At 43.4% G+C, this 24,526-nt stretch overlaps 1 protein-coding gene across 3 annotated transcripts in view; it reads right to left on the reverse strand.

Annotated features, from left to right (window-relative positions):
- LOC137374583 (NXPE family member 3-like) overlaps window positions 1-8,376 on the reverse strand; it is a 45,955-nt gene extending 37,579 nt beyond the window's left edge. For 2 of the 3 annotated variants that reach the window (XM_068040909.1, XM_068040906.1), the window contains exon 1: window positions 7,483-8,376. The gene's annotated coding sequence lies outside the window, so the exon portion shown is untranslated. Of the gene's footprint in view, window positions 1-2,618; window positions 2,811-7,482 lie in introns of those variants that run through there. The other variant, XM_068040907.1, reaches the window with a different exon arrangement.
- Between the last annotated feature and the right edge of the window lie 16,150 nt (window positions 8,377-24,526).

Genomic DNA, 24,526 nt, shown 5'->3' on the forward strand with positions numbered 1-24,526 from the left:
GCTGCGGATGTTATACCATTGTTTAAAAAGGGTGCGAGGGATAGGCCAAATAATTATAGGCTGGTCAGTCTGACCTCGGTGTTGGGTCAATTATTAGAATCAATTCTGAGGAACAGGATTAAGTGCCACTTAGAAAGACACGGATTAATCAGGGATAGTCAGCATGGATTTGTTAAGGGAAGGTTATGTCTTACTAATTTAATTGAAATATTTGAGGAAGTAACAAGGAGGATTGATGAGGGTAGTTGTCGCACCAGCTTTCTGGCCATTTTTATGAATCATATTTTAAATCCAAAATCCAATAAGAACTGTACTGCTTGGCAAGTTTATGGAAGTGGCTTAGGGAATAGGATTGACTGGCAGGAGTTTCAAGCCAGGCTAACCTGACTAACGTGCATTCATATGCAAACAGAGATTTCACACTGACAGGCTGGGTGGAAGGGAACCTAGGCCGATTGACATCATCACCATCTAACATGATAACTTGGAACAATACCCTGAGAGGTAACTCAATAAAGCACAGGCACGACTCAGTCCCACCCGAATCTGGTGGAAGGCAGGAGATGGCTGGGTCATTGTCTTCCAGGAAATAAGCCAGTTAAGCAAGATCAGTTTGAGATTGAAACCCATTAACTGCTAATGGGGGCTGTCAACTCAGGAAACGACAGACATCCAGTAATCAGCACTTTGTCTCTCTAGGTGCCAGGCCTGGGAGCGGGAAAACAAAATATCATTTTTCACAAAGATTTCAAAGGTTATGACTCACTCCAGGCCACAGTGGGAGGGTTCAGACAGATCACCTGAGTCAATACATCGATCAGTATTGGCTGGAGAAAAGGTGATGGCTTTTGGATATATATGGAGCCAGTGCTGGCTCTTCGCTCTTCTTGCGAGTCTACAGCGAGTCTCCCGAGTGGGGCTCAGCTTGATTCAACAGAACACCTCCAGAAGCTGTGCACTGCTCTTCATCCCTCATCAACAGACCTCGACTCAAACTGGAACTTGGATATTGCGTCAGTGGTATGGAACCAGGAGTGAGATATACAGGAAGAGGCTACAAGCAAGACAATGGACAATCGGGGTGAGTATATTGCCTGCGCCCACACATCCACAAGACACATAGCTGTGTGAGGGGGTGATTGTAAGTCCCAACCAAACATAAGAGGGTTTTAGTGCTGGCGGTCCTGTGTTAGTTTATTTTAGGGGAGGGTTCTTTTATTAGGCTGTGGTAATTTAGCACGGTAGGGCTTGTAGGACAAGCCAGGGTTGTACTGTTTTGTACTGTTTATGAGTGTTATTGTTAATCTTATTAAACACAATACGGTTCAGCCCGAAAATGTGGGTCCTAGTCTGATCTGTCCATATAATCCCTATTGTCCAGCACTTGTAGCAAGAGGTGTGTTTTCGGTATGCCGGAGAAAACCACTTACATAGTGCGGTGGATGTGGTCTATATGGATTTTAGTAAAGCATTTGACAAGGTCCCGCATAGCAGACTGGTCAGTAAAATGAAAGCCCATGGGATACAGGGGAATGTGGCAGGTTGGATCTAAAATTGGCTCAGTGACAGGAAGCAAAGGGTAGTAGTTGACGGATGTTTTTGTGAATGGAAAGCTGTTTCCAGTGGCGTTCCACAGGGCTCAATGTTGGGTCCCTTGCTGGTTGTGGTATATATTAATGATTTCGACTTAAATGTGGGAGACATGATTGGGAAATTTGTGATGACACAAAAATTGGTCATGTAGCTGATAGTGACGAGGATGGCTGTAGACTCCCGAATGATATCAATGGTTTGGTTGAGTAGGCGGAAAAGTGGCAAATGGAATTCAATCCGGAGAAGCGTGAGGTAATGCACTTAGGGATAAAGCCTGGCTACCCAACCCGAACCCGACCAAGCCCAGCTATATGTGTTGGGTTCGGGTCAGGTCGGGTCTACATTCTGTGTCCAACATTCGGGCTGGGGTCGGGTTGGGTCGGGCTGGACTGTACTGTTTAGATTTGGCAGTCTTGGTGCCACTTGTCATGTCCGCTTATGTGAAAACATCAATATAAATACATATTATGTATTAAAACTTAAGTGTGACATTTTTCAACCAAACTTTTCACTGTTATGATTAAAAAAAAATTTAAAATGTGGGAACACGTTTTATTTTTCCAGACTGCTTTTAAGTCTGGAAATTTTTGTGAATTACATTTCTAAGGCAATTGTATTTAAAATGATTTTAGAGTATAAAATTCAGTAACACAATTTAGAGGCTGCCTTCTCTGCCCAACGGAAACCCAGGAGTAGATTATAAGGTCCATTCATATTTCAGTTATAGTGGCTGCCAAAATGGTATGAAATTTACTGGATAATTTGAGTAACAGTCATGTGAGTTAAAACTAGCCTCTAAAGGAATACTAATGTCTCATTTTATACATAACACATGATTAAAATATAATTTATGAACTTGTTTGTTCTAACATTGCAAGTACAGATTTGGAAAAATAACTGTAGTGCCCTGCCCACACCACCCTGGTTGTAAGAATGTTGATGATTTATCTTAACTTTAAAAAAACAAACATTTTCAAGAATTAGATCTACCCGGTTATTGAAAGAGGACAAAATAATTTGTCTACCACGAATTCCATGATGGGATTGTTCATGTAGAAAGTCATGTTGTAGCTGTTGTGTGATGTACATCTGGAAAGCTCCCACATTATGTTTGAAAACGAGTGCCATTGATCACATCAATCAATCTTGCGGACAAAATCCACTAGGAATTATGAGATAAGCCAAAACACAGGATCCAATTTACTTAATTCTCATTACTGAATGGGTAAGAGACTAACTTATACTCAAGTTATCTTAGTTTTGATAACCCAGTGTTTCAAATGCAAATATTAAAAATGAAAATGTATAGAACCAATATTTATTGTATGTAGTCTAGACGTTGTGCACACTGTTTTTTTCGTATATATGGGGTGGAGGGGGTCGGTGTTGAATAATCACCACTGGCCATCCAAGTATAAATTCTAAATCTTCCACAGTAATTAATTAAAACACCCTGGCATATTAATCTGCTGTTACAGTCTATATTAGCTTGTGTTCTTGAATGAAGTATTCCTCTGATTCCAAAGGGCTGGTGTTCTGTTCCATGGGAGTGAATAGAGAGTTGGCTATCTCTAGAAACTTCGGTTCATGTCAATACCATTTTCAACACAATAAACAGTGTAGCATTATTAATGCAACATTTTCCCATCAAATGTAGATAATTTCAAACAAGCTATAATGGCTGTAGAATTAATGTTGCTTGATTTTCAAAAGCAAGCCTTTGCCTCATTACTTGCTAACTGATTGGTTCACAGTAGCAGACAAGTAACGTTGCAGAGAGAAACCCATCTATGAGCTTAACTAAAAAAAAGTATATCAAACCACATACGCATAGGAATAGACAGGTGGTTCGTTTCCCAGAGAATGTAGCGCCTCTAGAATACATTGTCAGCTGGTGAGGTGGGTGCTGACTTTCTCAACGGCTTCAAGAGGGAGCTCAATCAGTTCCTGACTGTGAGAAAGACTGCGTCATATAGAAGGCAAGTTTCTTTATAGGTAACACGTGGTCCATGTAATCTCCTGGACAGGTTTTTGACTGTCAGGGCAGCAGGACATTGGAGAGGAAATTTACTGAGTTTTTCCCCCCACATTGGCCCAGGGTTTTTATGTTTTCTTGCCACTCCTAGTAGAGTTATATGCGCGTTAGGGAGAGGGAAGAAGTGTTTAGCCATGATGGTCCAGCTATCTTGGTGTGGGGCCATCTTGATGGGACAGCTAATCTTCCCGCATCATTTCCATAAGTTTGTAAGCTGGAAATTTCCCTCTATATTCACTCAAATTGTACAGGGACCTGAATGCAACAAATGCTACAAGTACCTCCTTCTTCAATATTGTAGACGAAGAAGTAAGTAGCAGAGGATCTAAAACAGACATAAGTTGGTTATGCTCTCTGACAGCACCATGTCTGGGTTCCTGAACTGTCTGCTAATGCAACAGTCACACTTGTTGACTTATCTGGTCTACTTTAGGCACCCTCGCAGAGTTTGGGAACACTCTGACACAGTACTACTGATGTAAATTCCCAATTGCACTACTATTTGCCATTCCCATTAGCTGGTGGTATTGTTTTATTTTCAATCTACAATTTTTTTCGGTTCCAATAAAATGTTTGATATTTTCAGGTTGGGCATGAAAAGAAATTAAAGGACTTGAGCCCGGGTCGGGTTTGGGTTGGCTGTTATCAGGTTGGGCCCAGGTTATGTTTTAATTTTATACTCGAGCCAGGCTTTACTTGGGGAGGGTAAATAAAATGAAGGAATACACAATAAACGGGAGGATATTGAGAAGGGTAGAAGAAGTGAGAGACTTTGAAGTGCTTATCCACAGGTCCCTGAAGGTGGCAGGACAGGTAGAAAAAGTGGTGAAGAAGGCATATGGAATGCTTTCCTTTATTGGCCGAGATATAGAATACAAAAGCAGGGATGTAATGCTAGAACTGTATAAAATGCTGGTTCAGCCACAGTTGGAGTATTGCGTACAGTTCTGGTCGCCACATTACAGGAAGGGCATAGTTGCTCTGGAGAGAATGCAGAAGAGATTTACAAGAATGTTGCCAAGGCTTGGAAGTTGCAGCTATGAAGAAAGATTGGATTGGCTAGGGTTGTTTTCCTTAGAACAGAGGAGGCTGAGGGGTAACTTAATTGAGGTGTACAAAATTATGAGAGGCCTAGATAGAGTCGACAGGAAGGACCTGTTTCCCTTATCAGAGAGGTCAATTACCAGGGGACACAGATTTAAGGTGATCAGCAGAAGGATTAGAGGGGACATGAGTAAAAGCCTTTTCAGCAAGAGGGTGGTGAGTGTCTGGAATTCACTGCCAGGAACGGTGGTGGAGGCAGAAACCCTCAATTCTTTTAAAAGGTACCTTGACATGCACCTGAAGTGCTGTAACCTGCAAGGCTATGGACCAGGTGCTGGAAGGTGGAATTAGATTGGGCAGCTAGTTTTCAGCCAGCACAGACATGATGGGCTGAATGGCCTCCTTCTGCGCTGTAATTTTTCTATGGTTCTGTGGCATTGCGAGCCGATTGCCTATCAGGGAGTGGAAGCAGGCAGGCTTGGTTGATTGCAACAGCCAGGGCTTCTTGGCATGCTGTTTAGTGATCTCTCTACCAAAATGGGCTGGAAGTGGCTGCGCAGTCATTAAGATCACACAACTGGAAGCCGCCACCAGAAAGCCAGGGCTTTGGTCTCTGGCAGAAGGTAACAACAACCTACACCTTTATAGCACCTTTGACATAATAAAACTGGAGGATTACAAAGCAAACTTTGATACCAAGCCACATAAGGACATATTGGAGCAAACAGCCAAAAGCTTGGTCAAAGCAGTAAATTTTAAGAGTGTCTTAAAGAAGGAAAGAGAGGTAGAGAGGCGGAAAGGTTGAGTGAGGAAATTCCACAGCTCAGAGCCTAGGCACCTGAAGACCTGACCATTAATGGTGGAGAAATTAAAATCAGGGATGCTCAAGAGGCCAGAATTAGAGGACCGGAGATATTTTGGAGGTTTGTGGGATAGAAGGAGACAGGGAGGGGCGAGGCTGTGGAGGGAATTGAAAACAAGGATGAGAATTTTATTTAACTGGAAGCCAATGTGAGTCAGCAGACACAGGGGTGATGGGTGAACGGTACTTGCTGCAAGTTAGGACACAGCCAGCAGAGTTTTAGATGACCTCAAGTTTATGGAGGGTAGAACATGGGAGACCAGCCAGGAGTGCATTGGAATAGTCAAGTTTAAAGGTAACAAAGGCATAGATGAGGGTTTCAGCAGCAGATGAGTTGAGGTAAGGGCGGAGTCGGGTGATGTTACGGAGGTGGAAATAGGTGGTCTTGGTGATGGCGCCAATATGTGATTGGAAGCTTATCTTAAGATCAAATGCAACACCAAGGTTGTCAACAGTCTGGTTCAGCATCAGATAGTTACCCGGGAGAGGAGGCTAGAGAATGGAGCTTGTCGTTGGGACCAAAGGCAATGGCTTCAGTATTCCCATTATAATTGGAGCAAATTTCTGCTCATCCAGTGAGGAGAAACCATTTGAGGGAGTAGGGAGGAAGCCTGGGGCAGGGGAGTTCATCACTGCTCCCCACTTAGGCCTCAGGTTAAAATGGCTGATCAGGCCCCAATGAAGTAATTGAGTTTGATCTGCCTATTTAAAGATGAATCTGCCAGCTTGGGACAGCAATCTTTGCTGCCTGAAATTTAAGATTAAAGTTGGCCAGATTGGGCCAGGAAAGGAATGGGTAAGTCCCTCGCTCCCTTTTAACTGCCTATCTGCTTGGTTTCTAACCAAATACTTTGTTTCCTACCTTTTACTAACATTTGCAGGAGTTTGAATATCATGATCTCTGCTCATCTGCATGCCTGCTTTTGCACTTCAGCTACTGGTGCTTTCCAGTCAATACTGAGTTACTTATTAGGCATAGCTTGCTGGAGAAGAAAACGTTCAAGAACATACCGTACAATAGTCGAGAAGCTAAGGGAATAACTAAATTTGAACTCCAATAATATAATGAAGATTGACACAACTTCGAATTGGGAACACAGGGCCAAGCTTAAACAGAGGGATAGTTTAGAAACATTGAAACATAGAAAATAGGAGCAGGAGTAGGCCATTTGGCCCTTCCAGCCTGCTCCGCCATTCATTATGATCATGGCTGATGTCCAACTCAGTAACCTGTTCTGGCTTTCGGCCCCATATCCTTTGATCCCTTTTGCCCCAAGAGCTATATCTAACTCCTTCTTGAAAACATGCAATGTTTTGGCCTCAACTATTTTCTGTGGTAGCAAATTCCACAGGTTCACTACTCTCTGGGTGAAGAAATTTCTCCTCATCTCAGTCCTGAAAGGTTTATCCCGTATCCTTAGACTATGACATCTGGTTCCGGATTCCCCCACCATCGGGAACATCTTTCCTGCATCTACCCTGTCAAGTCCTGTTAGAATTTTATAGGTTTAGATGTCACTGTTCTACACAAAGGGTGAGCTTGGTCGATTCGTTCTGTTTATAAATCGCACTAAAATTTGCACTAAGCAAACCCGGGGACAGTCACCTCATCGGAGTTTGCTGACAAGTTTTCGCAACGTATTCCTACACCAACATGAAAGCAAATAAGCAGCCAGAGCAGGAAACATTCTGTTATCAAGCTGCAACTATCGGTTCTCTTTTTTAAACTTTTCAAACAGCAAATATCTTTAAAAAGAGTTTAAAATACACATAACCGTAACAGGACAGCATTTCACTCCTGACTATTTAGCCTTGCTCTTTCAGTCAACCATCGCTAAAGCTGAAAATATCAATAGTATTTGTTTGGTAAAGTTACTCTCATCGATCAACATTATTAATTTAGTACAAACACACATGCGAATACGGTTCTCAATATTAACCAACTTACATTTTCTTAATAATCAGCTGCTCTGTTTTCACCAGCGCCACGCGTCTCAAAAATGTCTGTCCACAAACACCATGTTGCTTTTATCTCATATCAATTTTGGACGTAATTGCTGCAACATCTCCTTCTGTTTTCCTGAAAGTTATTGTTATTTGTTAAGAAGAATTGTTTTCTTTCCAATTTTATTTCTCCGTTGTTTTCTTGCGTTCCTCCCAACTTTAACTGCAGCATGCCCCCAAATGATTGATTTAAAGTATCTGCTTACTATTTCTCCGTCTTCCAGGGTACATGTTCGGGTCCCTGCTTATTATGTTCTAACCACTCATTCGAATCATGGAACTGGTTATTCTAAACGGAGAAGTATAAGCCTCCGAAATTAAAAGAAAAAACACAAAGAAATCGAAACTGTTAACGGAAGTTTCACACACACAGCCACAATCTCCTTTTCTAACTTTAAAAACTCTAATGGTAGAAACTTTGGACAGATTAATCTTTCTTCGCAGCTACCTTCCTCATTGCTGCCATGCAGTACGGCCAGGAAATTTCTCCTGTCTTCTTGAACTGTGAATACTTCCAAGCCAACGCTAGCCCCAGGAAGAGTGCCAGTATGAGCTGCAGACCAATTACATTGAAACAGCAGTGCCTAAAGTCAAGGCTGTGGGTACATTATGTGTTGGATGCACATTTTTACATTACTGCCCAAAGTCAAATTTGCCCCCAATGGGCTGAATTTTACCGGCCCTTCGATGCCGCAGGTCGCGGCGCGGAGGCCCGTAAAATGCTGCGGGGAGAGGCCTGCCACAGCCCATGATGTCGAGAAGGGCCCACTGCACATTACCGGCGGCGGCGGGACCTCGGTGCGGCGCCCCCCACCCCCGACCGCACCACAATTAGCATATGTAATTATGCTGATTATGCAATGCAGCCCACTGCCTCTCCACTGACACTTCCAGATTTTTCGATAAACAGGCGGCCGTCACGTGCCGGCCGGTACACGATTTGAAAAACCGCGGGTCCTCGGAGGCAGAAGTTGTCGCCAGCAAAAGTAAGTTCTGTTATTCAGGGGTCTCACTCTGCATTACAGAAGGAATGAGGGAGGGGGATACACAGGGGTCTCACTCTGCATTTTGGAAGGGAGGAGGGAGGGGGATACACAGGGGTCTCACTCTGCATTCTTAAAGGGAGGGTGTCTGGGATTACTGGAGGGAAAGCTGTGCTGGCATGAAAGGAGGTACTGTGTACCATCCCTCCGTTAACAGTGTACGCTCTGTGTTTGTGAGGGGCAATGGCACACTAGGCACCGTGTGTGGGGAGGGTGCCAGAAAGGACATGAGCATTAAGATGTTATGGAAGGTGGGGGCAATCGATTCAGCTGGTAGGATCTTGATGTGATCATGTTGTGCCACTCTGAGTGTTGGCCAAGATGGGCAATGCCAAGGCACGCCACATAGTTGATCCAGGAAAACAGCTGATGTACCCATCAACACTAATCCATGTCCTGTTGGGAACCTTCGAATACATGCAGGGTTCAACTTTTTTTATCACGTGAAAATAGGTATGGCTCATCCTACATTGTGTGATCCTCTGCATGTGAGGATCCGTATGCACCAGAGGCAAAATCAACAGACAGGTGCGGTCCACATAGAGGGCCCCGGTCATGAGCAGCAGCTCCCGAGGGGAGGTCGCCATTACATTTGCCGTGCATCTACATGCCCCACATGACATGCCATCAGATGTCAGAACACCAGTGTCAGAGGTGATTGCGCATTTAGAGAGGGTGGTGACACGTCTCAGTGCCCTGCTCAAGGATAACCTGCAGCCCATGGGCTCCAGTGGACATCCCATGCCTTTATTCCTCATAGTGGTAGCGGTTCTCAAGCCTGATGCCTCTGCAGCCTTTTAGGGACCGCCAGAGACCTTTGTGGGGTCACACAGTCAGCAGTGCACCGCTGCATCGGGAAGGTTACCAATGCCCTGCACCGGAGGGCCAGTGAGTATGTCCGCTTCAGGATGGACTCTCATAGCCAGGCCCAGAGGGCCATTGGTTCTGGCATCATTGCTGGAGAACCAAAGGTTGTAATTTTCATAGACTGCACACATGTGGCCATCAGGCCTACTGCCAGGTTACCACCTGCAGATGTCACCATTAAAGCAGCCCTCTCAATCTAGGTGAAGCTGGTATGTGAACACCGCAGATGCTTGCAGCAAATGTGTGACCGCTTCTCAGGCAACTGCCATGACACCTGGGTCTTGCACCAGTCCTGGCTGCCACCGCTGTTCACTGAACCAGCTCAGATGGAGGGGTGGCATTTTGGAGAAAAGGGCTATCCTTTGCAGACATGGCTCCCGACACCGGTGAGAGACTCCACCACTGCTGCAGAGGATACATCGCCAGCCACTGAGCTACATGAGCCACCATTGAGCAGGAGATTGGTATGCTGAAAGAGTGCCTCCAATGCCTGGATGGATAGGGTGATGCCCTGCACTACGGGCCGAAAAGGCCAGCTGCTTTCTTTGCTGCTCTTCACAACTACGCACCCAATAGGGGCCAGGCCTGGCATGATGAGCAGAGACGTCAACAGGATTTCTCCTCGGACTATGAGGACGCTGAGGACCCACAACATGAAAGACGCATGGGAGGGCTGATGGCACCCAGGCTCTGCATGCAGGGCTAGCGGTGAGGTAGGGATGTATGTAAGTGGCTTATCAGACAAAGGCTCTCTGCGCCATGGGAACCGACATGAGCTCTGCAAGCCACACATCACCCTCGCTCACCTGCTGTGCATCCCTGTGTAAACCATTCGAGGCAGAAGCTGACTGAGCCAATGTCCATGTCACTGCATCCGTGGAGACGCTCATGAGTAATGGTGGCATGACAATGATGTTATTGCATACATTGGCTCTCCTGAAGGGCCAACGGTGCAAAGGGATGCATCATTGGCACTACAGGCTGGCACACATCATTCACACAGAGAAAAGGACACACATGTTGGTGAGGAACATTTAGTGAAAGACGTATTTACATTGTTATGACACCCGTGTATTTCCATTTGTTTCAGTGTTTTCTCTGTAAACCTCTGTAATACCTTTTATGGTCTATTTAAGTCTCACGTCCTGGAATGTGCAAATGTACGATTATTCACCCAGGTGTGGTATGCCTACAAGAAGGAATGTTACACTTGAGTGGGAGAAGAGGATCGCAACTTCACAGGACACTGGGACACAGCAGGGTAGGCATGTGGCAGCAAAGTGGAATGTGCTGGGGTCACTCAGCAGGTCAGGCAGCATCTGTGGAGAGAGAAGCAGAGTTAACTTTCTGGTCTGTGAACTTGGACAAGTTAACTCTGCTTCTCTCTCCACAGATTCTGCCTGACCTGCTGGATTCCTGCAGACTTTCTGCTTTGCTGCCAGATTGACAGCAGCCCCACTCTTCAGGTAAGTATTCTTTGACAGCTGTCAGGAAGCAGGTGCTGGGGTGCTTAAAATAGGGCCCCAGCACCTGCTGCACAACTGTCAAAAACTCTCGCTGCGCTGAATATCCCGCCTCTCCCCACGTAATATTGTGGGAGGGGGGGGCGGGAGGCGCGTGTCCTCAATGGAGATGAGCCCCCGCAATAACTTGCAGGTGATAGGTAAATTAGCCATTATAAATTGCCCCTAGTGTAGGTAGGTGTTAGGGAATATGGGATTGCTGTAGGGTTAGTATAAATGGGTGGTTCTTGGTCGGCACAGACTCAGTGGGCCAAAGGGCCTGTTTCAGTGCTGTATCTCTTAATGAATAATGAATAATGAATAATGAATTAATAATTTGGGGGCTCGGTGGCGACCGGCGAATGCAGGTGCACCGCTGAGTTCAAAGGGCGGCACCGCAGAGTGCGGCGCCCCAGTAAAATCGAGCCCAGTGTGTCTAGGCTTAAATTGCTAATATCATGGAAAAGTGTGAATGTTTAAAAAGAAAGATTTCCATTAATACAGTGCCTTTTACAACCTCAGGATGTCCCACAGCACTTTACAGCCAATGAAGTACTTTTGAAGCGTAGTCACTGTTGTAATGTAGGAAGTGCAGTATCCAATTTGCACACAGGTCCTTTCCACAAACGGGCATTTGATATTGGCCAAATAAATTGTTTTCTTAGTGATGTTGGCTGTGGGATAAATATTGGCTCGGACATTGGGATAACTCCTTTGTTCTTTGAATAGCACCATGGGATCTTATATGTCTACTGTAGCAGGCAGACAGGACCTTGATTTGATGTTTCATTCAAGAAATGGCACCTCTGACAGTGCAACACCCCCTCAGTACTGCACAAGCCACATGATGTTTTAAATTAGAGTTGTTTCGAAGGAATAATAAAATAACTAGGTTGTAACATTTGGCTGTATTTTCCTGGATCGGTGAGGTGTCCCAGAGTTGAATAGTCAGATGCTACTCGATGTCTCTCCAAGTGAAATTAATGAACAGTCTATAATGGGTAGGCATTCAAGGTAGTTCATCTGCAGTAGGCATCACACAGATCTTTTAGCAATAGGTTGTAGCAACAGGGCTGTTTAAATTTTAAAGTAGCAGTCTATCAGCAGACACTTTCTTGAGATTTCAGGAGCTTCCAAAACACAAAAGTCAACAGGACTTACTCTTAACAAAGGAGGCTTCTCCACAGAGCATAGCAATTATAGAACTCATGCATCAGGCAGGAATCCTTGAAAGAAGGCAACAGCAACTTTGCCATACCCAAAACAGACTTCCTTTCTTCAAATAAATAAAAGGAAAATACTGCGGATGCTGGAAATCTGAAATAAAAACAAGAAATGCTGGAAATACTCAGCAGGTCTGGCAGCATCTGTAGAGAGAGTAGAGTTAACATTTCAGGTCAGTGAAGTTCTGAAGAAGGGTCACTGACCTGAAACGTTAACTCTGCTTCTCTCTCCACAGATGTTGCCAGACCTGCCGAGTATTTCCAGCATTTCTTGTTTACATTCCTTTCTTCAAAGCAATGTTACTCCACAGAGGGTAGCAATCCCTCCTTTCTCTGGGTCTCTTCCTCAGGCAGGTCAAAACCTCACCTTAAATGTAGCACTTTTCCCCTTGAAATGCAGAGCTTATTTTCAGAGAGAATAGGCCTTTTTCTCTGGTCTATCAGCAATTCACAGCTCCCGCCACTGCTCACAGCTCTCTCTCTGTCCTGTTTCACTGCAGAACTGCAACTAAACTTTTTTTTTCCACAGGAGTCATAAGACTATCATAAAATCTTGCTGTTGCTTGGATACTAATTGCCCTGTACTCTTCAAACACCATATGTCAACAGTCAATGCACAGAAGGTCTTTTTTTCGCCTCAGTTTGAAAGGCACACAGATCTTTTGTTTTTTTTTAAAAAACAAAAGCGCTAATGATGCCTCCACCCTTGGTGAAATGAAATGCCATTCTCGAATGCATTTCATCATAATGTAATCAAAAATTGTAAACAAAAAAATTGAAAAAAACGTTTAAATATATTTTCACATTCATGCCCACATTCACTCGACTAATAATTAACACAATTTTTTTTTACCATTGTTCCTCATGTAACTCAACAAGTTTGAACTTGTGACAAAGCATCGACAATAACATCGTTTTTTCCTGAAATGTATATAATTTCCAAATGCTAAGGCTGTAACAATAAACTCCATCTGAACATTCTGACATTTCGCTTTTAAGTTTTTTTGCAAAGGTTGTCCCATTCAGACAATTGCAACCTTCCAAACATAGTCTCCCAGTTGTTTCATGTTTTCCTTCCAAATGTCCGTAATAGACCATCACCTCAACCAGGAGAACTGCACAGTTAGGAACACTAGCCACTGGGTTCACTATTCTCTGAGAAGTTTCTCAAGCACCCATTAACCTGCGTGGTATCACTTGATACTGAAAAACCCCATCCAGTGTAGCAAAAATTGATTCTTCCTTATCTTGGGGTGTCAAAGGAATTTGACAGTATCCCTTCAACAAAATTTATCTCTGTAAGACACGTAGCACTGTCCACTCTGTCAATATAGTCTTCTAAACAAGGACTTAGGTAGGAGTCTGCCTTCGTTACCAGATTGACTTTTTTGTAGTCAATGCAAGGTTGAGTTGACCCATCAGGTTTAGTCACTCATACTATTGGTGAACTCGAGCTGCTTTGACTAGGTTCAATTAAGTTGTTTTCCAGCATATTTTGGATTTCTGCGATTACTCGGGCCTGTTGGTCTGGACTTAAGAGGTAAGAATGTTGCTTTAAAGGAACGGATTGCCCTATCAAGTGTGGTTAAGGTTGTACATCCTGGCTTATCCCTACAGACTCTTCGAAATGTTGTTAAAAGTCTTGTTAGGTCTTCACGTTGTCCTGCATCTAAGTACAAAAGCATGTTGTTCAATTTTCCTAGCCATGCTGTATTCACTATCCGGATAGTAGGAGGTTCAATCTGAGAATTGTCTAGGCCTCCTTCTGCCTCATCCTCACTATTCTTTTCCTTCTCAACAGTCCCCATTACCTGACATACCTGTACTGGGTTATCCTCCTCCCTGCAATAATATTGCTTTAACATCTTGATAGCACACAACTGATTCTTTTCCCGGCAATCAGGGGTGTCAATCAAGTAATTTACCTTACCCATACTTTTGAACACTTATATGGGCCACTGAATTGTGCTTTAAATGGTTCACCCTGTAATGGTAACAATACTAATACTTCATCCCTTGATTGAAAATTTCAGATCTTTGCATTCTTGTCTGCCCATTTTTTCATATTGACTTGGGATGCTTTAAGGTGTTCCTGAGCCACTTTGCAAGCATTGGTGAGACTTTCCCGGAACACAGATACATAGTCTAGTATCGATGATTTGTTCCTTTGCTCTAAGAAACTGTCTTTGATGAGTCTTAGAGGACCTCTTATTTCATGTCTGTAAACCAATTCAAAAGGTTTAAAACCGGTAGACCCATACGGTGACTCGCTTGTGGCAAATAAAAGAAAGTCTAGCCCTTTATTCCAATTATGTTGATATTCCTGACAGTATGCTCTAATCATTGTTTTGAGAGTTTGATGGTATCTCTCTAAAGTTCCCTGTGTCTGTGGGTGATATGCTGAAGATTTAAACTGTCTGATACCCAAATTGCCCATGACTTCTTGAAATATTTTTGACATGAAATTAGAACTTTGATCCGATTGAACTTCATATGATAATCCATAACTCAACAAAGAATTGGGTTAACTTCTCTACTACCACTTCAGCAGTAATTGTCCTCAAAGGAATAGCCTCTGGAAATCGAGTAGCCATTTTAAAAAAATTCATTCATGGGATGTGGGTGTCACTGGCTATACCAGCATTTATTGCCCATCCCTAATTGCCCTTGAGAAGGTGGCGGTGAGCTGCCTTCTTGAACCGCTGCAGTTCATGTGAGGTAGGTACACCCACAGTGCTGGTAGGAAGGGAGTAGCAGGATTTTGACCCAGCAACAGTGAAGGAACAGCAATATAGTTCCAAGTAAGGATAGTGTGTGACTCGGACGGGAACTTGCAGGTAGTGATGTTCCCATGCATCTGCTGCTATTGTCCTTCGAGGTGGTAGAGGTCGAGGGTTTGGAAGGTACTGTCCAAGGAGCCTTGGTGCATTGCTGCAGTGCATCTTGTAGATGATACACACTGCTCCCACTGTGCATCAGTGGTGGAGGGAGTGAATGTTTGTGGATGGTGTGCGAATCAAGTGGGCTGCTTTGTTCTGGATGGTGTCGAGCTTCTTGAGTGTTGTTGGAGCTGCACCCATCCAGGCAGTTGGAGAGTACTCCATCACACTACTGACTTGTGCCTTGCAGATGGTGGACAGGCTTTGGGGAGTCAGGTGAGTTACTCGCCGCAGGATTCCTAGCCTCTGACCTGCTCTTGTAGCCACGGTATTTATATGACTACTCCAGTTCAGTTTCTGGTCAATGGTAGCCCCTAGGATGTTAATAGTGGGGAATTCAGCGATGGCAATGCTATTGAATGTCAAGGGGAGATGGTGAGATTCTCTCTTGTTGCAGATGGTCATTGCCTGGCACTTGTGTGACACAAATATTACTCACCACTTATCAGCCCAAGCCTGGATATTGTCCAGGTCTTGTTGCATTTCTACATGGACTGCTTCAGTATTTGAGGAGTTGCGAATGGTGCTGAACATTGTGCCATCATCAGCAAACATCCCCACTTCTGACCTGATGATTGAAGGCAGGCCATTGATGAAGTAACTGAAGATGGTTGGGCCTAGGACACTACCCTGAGGAAATCCTGCAGTGATGTACTGGAGCTCAGATGATTGACCTCCAACAACCATAGCCATCTTTCTTTGTGCTAGGTATGACTCCAACCAGCAGAGAGTTTTCCCACTGATTCCTATTGACTCCAGTTTTGCTCGGGCTCCTTGATGCCATACCCGGTCAAATGCTGCCTTGATGTCAAGGGCAGTCACTCTCACCTCACCTCTTGAGTTCAGCTCTTTTTTCCATGTTTGAACCAAGGCTGTAATGAGGTCAGGAGTTGAGTGGCCCTGGCAGAACCCAAACTGAACATCACTGAGCAGGTTATTGCTAAGCAAGTGCTGCTTGATGGCACTGTTGATGACACCTTCCATCACTTAACTGATGATTGAGAGTAGACTGATGGGGCAGTAATTGGCTTGGGTTGGACTTGTCCTGCCTTTTGTGTACAGGACATACCTGGGCAATTTTCCACATTGCAGGGTAGATGCCAGTGTTGTAGCTGTACTGGAACAGCTTGGTTAGGTTTGGAGCAGAGGTCTTCAGTACTATTGCTGGAATATTGTCAGGACCTATAGCCTTTGCGCTATCCAGTGCCTTCAGTAGTTTCTTGATATCATGCGGAGTGAATCGAATTGGCTGAAGTCTGGCATCTGTGATGCTGGGGACGTCAGGAGGGGGCCGAGATGGATCATCAACTCGGCACTTCTGGCTGAAAATTGTTTCAATTGCTTCAACCTTATATTTTGCACTGATGTGCTGGGCTCCCCCATCATTGAGTATGGGGACATTTGTGGAGCCACCTCCTCCAGTTAGTTGTTTAATTGTCCACCACCATTCACAACTGGATGTGGCAGGACTGCAGAGCTTAGATCTGATCCGTTGGTAATCGGATCGCTTAGCTCTGTCTATTGCATGCTGTTTATGCAGTTTGGCATTCAAATAGTCCTGGGTTGTAGCTTCACCAGGTTGACACCTCATTTTCAGGTATGCGTGGTGCTGCTCCTGGCATGCCCTCCTGCATTCTTCATTGAACCAGGGTTGGTCTCCTGGCAATGGTAGAGTGGGGGATATGCTGGGCCATGAGATTACAGATTGTGGTTGAGTACAATTCTGCTGCTGCTGATGGCCCACAGCGCCTCATGGATGCCCAGTTTTGCATTGCTAGATCTGTTCGAAATCTATCCCGTTGAGCATGGTGATAGTGCCACACAACACAATGGACAGTATTCTCAATGTGAAAGCGAGACTTCGTCTCCACAGGACTGTGCGATGGTCACTCCTACCAATACTATCATGGACAGATGCATCTGCAGCAGGCAGATTGGTGAGGACAAGGTCAAGTATGTTTTTCCCTCGTATTGGTTCCCCCACCACCTGCCGCAGACCCAGTCTAGCAGCTATGTCCTTTAGTACTCGACCAGCTCAGTCTGTAGTGGTGCTACCGAGCCACTCTTGGTGATGGACATTGACGTCCCCCACCCAGAGTACATTTTGTGTCCTTGCCACCCTCAATGCTTCCTCCAAATGGTGTTCAACATGGAGGAGTACTGACTCATCAGCTGAGAGGTGGTAATCAGTAGGAGGTTTCTTTGCCCATGTTTGGCCTGATGCCATGAGACTTCATGGGGTCCAGATTCGATGTTGAGGACTCCCAGGGCAACTCCCTCCCTACTGTAGACCGCTGTCCCGCCACCTCTGTTGGTGGGACAGGACATACCCAGGGATAGTGATTGCAGTGTCTGGGACATTGTCTGTCTGGTACGATTCCATGAGTATGACTGTGTCAGGCTGTTGCTTGACTAGTCTGTGGGACAGCTCTCCCAACTTTGGCACAAGCCCCCAGATGTTAGTAAGGAGGACTTTGCAGGGTCGGGTTTGCTGTTGTCGTTTCCGGAGCCTATTTCGATGCCGGGTGGTCCGTCCGGTTTTCATTCCTTTTTATTGGCTTCGTAGCGGTTAGGTGCAACTGAATTGCTTGCTAGGCCAGGTAAGGACAGCAGATTTCTTTCCCTAAAGGGCATTAGTGAACCAGATGGGTTTTTACAACAATCAACAATGGTTTTATGGCCATCATTAGACTAGCTTTTAATTCCATATTTATTAATTGAATTCAAATTCCACCTTCTGCTGTGATGGGATTCGAACCCATGTCTCCAGATCAATGCCCTCGGTCTCTGGGTTATTAGCCCAGTGATAGTACCACTACGCCACCGCCTCCCCATGTTAGTACAGATATATTGATGACCAGTTTTAGTTTTTGGCAAGAATCCTACACTGTCTGCCAATACCCTACTAAATGGTTCCTCACCAACAAATATGGGAATTAGTGCTGCAGGTTTTATCGTAGATTATGGTTTTCCCACCAAGTGGCATGTATGGCATGTCCTACAAAGCTGCTTCACATCTTTTGTAAGGCCTGGCTAATAATAATGTTGACTTATTCATGATTTGGTCTTCCAAATCACCCTATGCCCTGCTAGAGGTATGTCATGTTATAACCTTAATAATTCCAGGCGATACTTAGGCAGTACCACTATCTGTCGAACAAATGTCCAGTCTTCATCCGCAGGTCTTTGACGTGGTCTCCAATTCCTTCTCAAAACCCCGTCTTCAATATAATAGCCTTCTGGAACTCCTTTCGACTCAGCTTCTTTCAGAGCCGTCTATGCTATTCCATGTAACTCAGGATCAGCTTGTAGTGCTGCAATTATAGAAGATTTGTTGAACATCTCATCTGGATTATCCAAATTCCCAAATTAAGTTTCAGATACTCGGCTATCTGATTGTGGTGCCAATTTTATCAACTACAATGGAACCTGTTTAGCCATTGCTCGGGTTACTACATACACAGGAAATATTCCTGGAACTTGTTCCTGTAATTCCATTTCTTTAACTTGGTTTCTCTGTGAGCACATGAGAAACTGATTCCTTTGATCCGGCCAAATCATTCCCTAGGAGTACCTCAATTCCCTCTCCTGGCAAACTATGGAGAATTCCTACAGTTACCATCCCAGATATCAGGTCACATTCTAGGTGCACTCTATATAAAGGTATGGGTATATAGTCCCCATCAATTCCAATAACTAAAACTTTAGCGTTCAGTGTACTCACTGGTGGAAACGTTATACCTTTCCCCAGCAAAAGAGTTTGGGTTGCTCCTTTATCTCCAGGTATAATGATAGGTTTTCCTGCCTCACTTAAGGGATATGGAGTTACTTTTTCCTTTGATAAGAATTCATTATAACTTTCAGGTATCTCATTCTTAACCTCTACACTCACTTTGGTTTTTGTGTTGGTTTTTACAGCTGCTGTTAAAGCTACAGCCTGGTCTGCTGTACTCTCAGTCAGAAAAAGAGGCTCTTTCTCAGCATTGGCTTTCTGTACCCCAACAAATACCTTAGATTTACCTCGTAACTTCCAGCATTCTGACCGAAGATGTCCTACCTTGTGGCAATGATTACACTTCGGCTTGCAGACCTCATTTCTACCCTCAGCACCTTCTTTTCTGACCTGAGGAGGTGATCCTGGGGAATTCTCAGCTGTTCCTTCTTGTCCTCGGCTATTTGCCTTCCTTTCACTCTCCCACTTTCTATCCGTCTCGGGTTTGTGGGGGTGATGGAAAAAAGGTTTTGGCTTATTCACAAGCTCAAAATCATCAGCAATTTCCACTGCTTGTCTGGTTTTTAACACTTTCAGGTTCTCTACATGAGTTCTCACTACTGGAGGGATTGAATTTTTAAACTATTCCAAGAGAATCAGTTCCCTAAGTTTCTCATATGTGTTTTCCATCTTTAATGCCCGTAACCAACGATCAAAATTAATTTGCTTCACCCTCTCAAATTCTATATATGTCTGCCCAGCTAATCTCGATAAGTTTTGAAACTTCTGACAATAAGCTTCAAGAATTAACTCATATGCAACAAGAATAGCCTTTTTTACTATCTCATAATCTGCAGAAGCCTCTTCAGGAAGCATATCATAAACTTCATGAGCTCTGCTCATCAACCTGCTTTGCATAAGCAGTGTCCAGCATTCCTTTGGCTATTTCATTTGTTTGGCTATTTTTTAAAAAGAAATGGAAAATGCCTCTACGTCCATTTCCTCAAACTTTGGGAGAGCTTGTATAAATTTAATCAACTTTTCGCTGGGCCCTGGGCTAGATTCAAATTCTTCCTGACCAGAATTTTCCCTGGAGTCAAGATGACCCCTTTTGTCTTAGTTCCATCTCTTTTAATTTGAATTCTGTTCCGTTTTTTCACTTACTCTCTGAAATTCTATCCTAAGTCTTTTCAGTTCTATTGCTTTTTCTTTTTCCTGCTGAAGCTTAAATTTTTCCAATGCTATTCCAATTCTTTTGCTGTCTCAAGTTTTTTCGTTTCTAACTGAATTCTAGCCAATTCCACTGCATCACTCTCTGACATACTATCTTCTTGTTCCTCTTCCAATTTTAAATGTTGGACTATTATGTCAAATATCTCTGCTTTTTTAGCACCTAATTTCAACTCTCACCCCAATTTTGTTGCCAACTCTATCAATTTAACCCTGGTTAAAGTTTTCAAGTCACTGACGGACACATTCTCCTTTCCCAGAAACTCTGCTGCAACTGCCATTCCGATAGTGTAGCCTTTACCCTTATACAAGAAACCTGGTTCCTTTTTATTTTTTCTTTCGAATTATTACTCACGTAATTCACGTAATTAGCGTTGGATTCAAATCCCGCAAGAGCCCCCAAATAATATGTTACAACCGAGGTGGGAGTAATGCATTGTTAATTTAGTCCCACTACTCCACAGGTCATAGCATATTCGTAAAGTTTCCCACCTACCAGAAAAATAGCCAAATTAATCACTTTACTTATCCCCAGAATAAAGCACAGCAAACCACATTTCTTTAAACAACAACAATATTAACTATTTATTAATAAACCAAGTTTTAAATGATAATGAGATGAATCTATATGTAGGAAAAGATTTTATAACTCCTTAATCTTCCTAACCCTCATGCACACACATATCCAACAGGTAACCATTTTTAAAAATGATGTTTTAAATTAGAGCTGTTTCGTAGGAATAAAATAGCTGGGTTGTAACGTTTGGTTGTATTTTTCTGGATCGGCAAGGTGTCCCAGAGTCAAATAATCTGATGCTGCTTGATATCTCTCCAAGTGAAATTAATGAACAGCCGATGATGGGTAGGCGTTCAAGGTAGTTCATCTGCAGCAGGCATCACACAGATCTTTCAGCAACAGGGCTATTTAAATTTTAAAGTAGCAGTCTATCAGTAGACACTTTCTTGAGATTTCAGGAGCTTCCAAAAACACAAATGTCAACAGGACTTACTGTTAGCAAAGGAGCATTCTCCACAGAGCATAGCAATTACAGAACTCATGCTTCAGGCAGGAATCCTTGAATGAAGGCAACAGCAACTTTGCCACACCCGAAACAGACTTCCTTTCTTCAAAGCAGTGTTTCTCCACAGAGGGTAGTAATCCCTCTTTTCTCTGGGTCTCTTTCTCGCTCTTCAGGCAAGTCAAAACCTCACCTTAAATGTAGCACCTTTTCCCTTGAAATGCAGAGCTTATTTTCAGAGAGAATAGGCCTTTTTCTATGGTCTTTCAGCAACTCACAGCTCCAGCCACTGCTTACAGCTCTCTTTCTGTCCTGTTTCACTGCAGAGCTGCAACTAACTTTTTTTCCACAGGAGTCATAAGATCGTCGTAAAATCTTGCTGTTGCTTGGATAATAATTGCCCTGTACTCTTCAAACACCAAAGGTCTTTTTTCTCCTCAGTTTTAAAGGCACACAGACCTTTTAGTTTTTTAAAAAACAAAAGCACTTATGACAATACAAATGATCCTGTTATCTGCTGCCGCTCAGCACTCCCACTGATCTGTTGGAGAAGGGACTGTTGAACATCCATAGCCCAACTGAAGCCCTATCCCTTCAGTTTTCTATCTTATTCAATGTGGACAAGATGGTTGACCCATCTGACCCCACTAGGAGCATGCCTGGGAGGTGCTATTACTGCTGCCACAGGCTATTGCAAGGAGGGTCCAATAGCAGAGACCTTGGTTGATTGCAGAATGTTGATGCCATATGTCAGGCAAGTCAGTATTAAACTCCTGCACAATCTCCAACATGTTGCAGTAACCCTTTGGCTGGCAGTCCAATACTTTAAGCAATTACTGGTACAAAGAAAAGATTTTTCTTTTAAAGGCTGGGCCCTGAAAATCTAAATCTCTTTCCTCTTCAGCAGACCTGGGGCCCTAGCTTACCATCACTGATGTTGGCACAAGACAACAACTTGTATCAAACAGTCCACCTGTTTCAAGTATCAACACAAATCCTCGCACCATGTAGAGTCCAGGCAGCAAGTGTGTGCACCACTCCCAAATGCGATGGGAGGAGAGGAACAGGGAAATTCAGGAAAGGCTGAGAGCCCCAAATTTTTCTCTGCTTAATCAACATCACAGATCTTGCTGTGTGAAAATGTAGCTGTTGTGTTTCCCACATTACAACAGTAACTACACTTCAAAACTTCTTCTTTGGCTGTAAAGCACTTTGGAATGCCTTGACGTTCTTTTGTATTTCATACTATGCACTTCACTGCAACTACCTTCAGGTCAGAGTTAATGAAGGTGCAGAAAGGCTTCATGACATTCTGAGGGATTTAGGTAAATGCTAAGCAACATGTAGCAAATGACATCTTAGTAGTCATCTGAAGGGAAGTTACGAAAGCCAAAGGGATCAAGCACCGACTCAATTTTTCTCACCAATGCTGTCACAACCCATTGATTGGCATCTTAGGCGTTCATTTATAAGAGCCTGTGACTATTCAGTTTACATGATGGGGGGAAGAGCATGGCAAAACTTGTCAACTTTGTCTAAGGGTAGATGATGGTGGAGTGGCAATGTCACTGGATTAGTAGTCCACAGACCCAAGCTAATACCCTGGGGTCATGGGTTCATATCCTACCACCACAGCTGATGGCAGTTAATTAGTTCAATTAAATAATAAAAATCTCGAATTGAAAGCTAGTTTTAGTAATGGTGCGATGAAACTAATATTGATTGTTGCAAAAATCCATCTGATTCACTTATGTGCTTTAGCGAAAGAAATCTGCTGTCCTAACCTGGTCCGGTTGACATGTGATTCCAAACCCGTAGCAATGTAGTTGACTCTTAACTGCCCTCTGAAGTGGCCAAGCAAGCCACTCAGTTGTCTATCAGGGATGGGGAACCAATGCTGGCCTATGCCACACCCCATGAAAGAGTAACAAAAAATCAAGTTAAAAGAAATTTGGGCCTGTTTGAAATACTAGCTCTGAAATCTGTGCAAACTCCAAGGACACAAAATTCAGAACACCACAAGTTGATCACACCAATTCATATCTATGTCTAAATACTGAATTAGCTCATGGTGCACATGATTGGTTTCTGCTAATAATATAACCAATAATGGTTTAGCATGGATCAAACAGATCACTGAAATTGGAAGACCAGAGAAGGTAGTCGACATTTACACTGATGTGCCCGTAGATTTGTTTGACGTCTGGTGGGACCGATAAAATACTGGATCAAAAATTCCAATCCATGCAACATCTAAGAAGCAATTTTATGAATTTGAACTTCTCGCAAGGAAGCTTCATTTGTTGGAAATTCAGGCTCCCATGATTTATATCCAATTTTGAAGGAGAAATATCTGATTTACTGATATACATTGCAGGCTCAGAACAAATTCATTAAATTACCGTTATGATTTACATATTAAAGGGAGTTAACTTCCTTGTGGTGATTGTAGAACTGGTGTCCAACTAACTTCTGGCTCAGACATGAGAATTACGAGAATAGTGGAGCACATGCAAACTTCTGGATTAAATATCTAACTTTAATAGATTAGCTCAAAATATATCGAAACATACAACAGGAACCTATATTCTTCTATGGACCACTTAGCACTTACAATAAATTGTTTGAAATATGAAGCAAGCAAAACATAGATACAATGACCCACCAGAGGTCAATTTCAAGTTGATTGCAGTTTCCTAATGAATGACCAGGCCACTCTTCCCTACAGCTTTAGCACTGAGATCCTGTTAACAAATTCCTTTATACCTGCTTTCCAAGGAGGAGCAGAATACCAGACTGTCAGAGTCAGAGATTGTCAGGGTTCTGAAGAAGGGTCACTGACCCGAAACGTTAACTCTGCTTCTCTTTCCACAGATGCTGCCAGACCTGCTGAGTGGTTCCAGCATTTCTTGTTTTTACGTCAGAGTCCTATTGTCTAATTGACATTTGCCTCAGGCTCAAATGTCCCATTAAGTGCCAAGATCTTGTTTAAACCATGGGGTGGGAACATCCTGATATTCTTCATCTATTTTTAAACTTCATTCAGTAGCTTTCCATCATGTCAAGACCATGGGGGTCATAAATTGGATTGGACAGTTTACGCAAGTCTTAGCCGTTGAGTTGGCAAACTTCCAGAAAAGGATATTTGCAGAAAAGATCAGCAGACTGCTGGGTCTCATGTTATCTCACTTTTGAAGAACCTTCAAAGTTTGTTTTCTCATTAATTCAAATAAAGATGTTCCTTTTTGACTGCCAAATCTTTGTGTCTTCCCGATAGCATTGTCTAGTTTCACAGCTCAGCAAGTTCAGCAAATTCATTTTAACAGGCAGAAAACAAGCACTTCAAGACTGTTCACAGTCTCTCAGGCATGACTTAATTTGGCCAAGCTTCAGAATTAATTCTTCTAGTAGTTTCTTTACTGTTCTACGTGAGTTGCACCAGTGTTGGATCAA

Source organism: Heterodontus francisci, chromosome 10, assembly GCF_036365525.1.
Source record: "Heterodontus francisci isolate sHetFra1 chromosome 10, sHetFra1.hap1, whole genome shotgun sequence".
NCBI classification, from domain to species: domain Eukaryota; kingdom Metazoa; phylum Chordata; class Chondrichthyes; order Heterodontiformes; family Heterodontidae; genus Heterodontus; species Heterodontus francisci.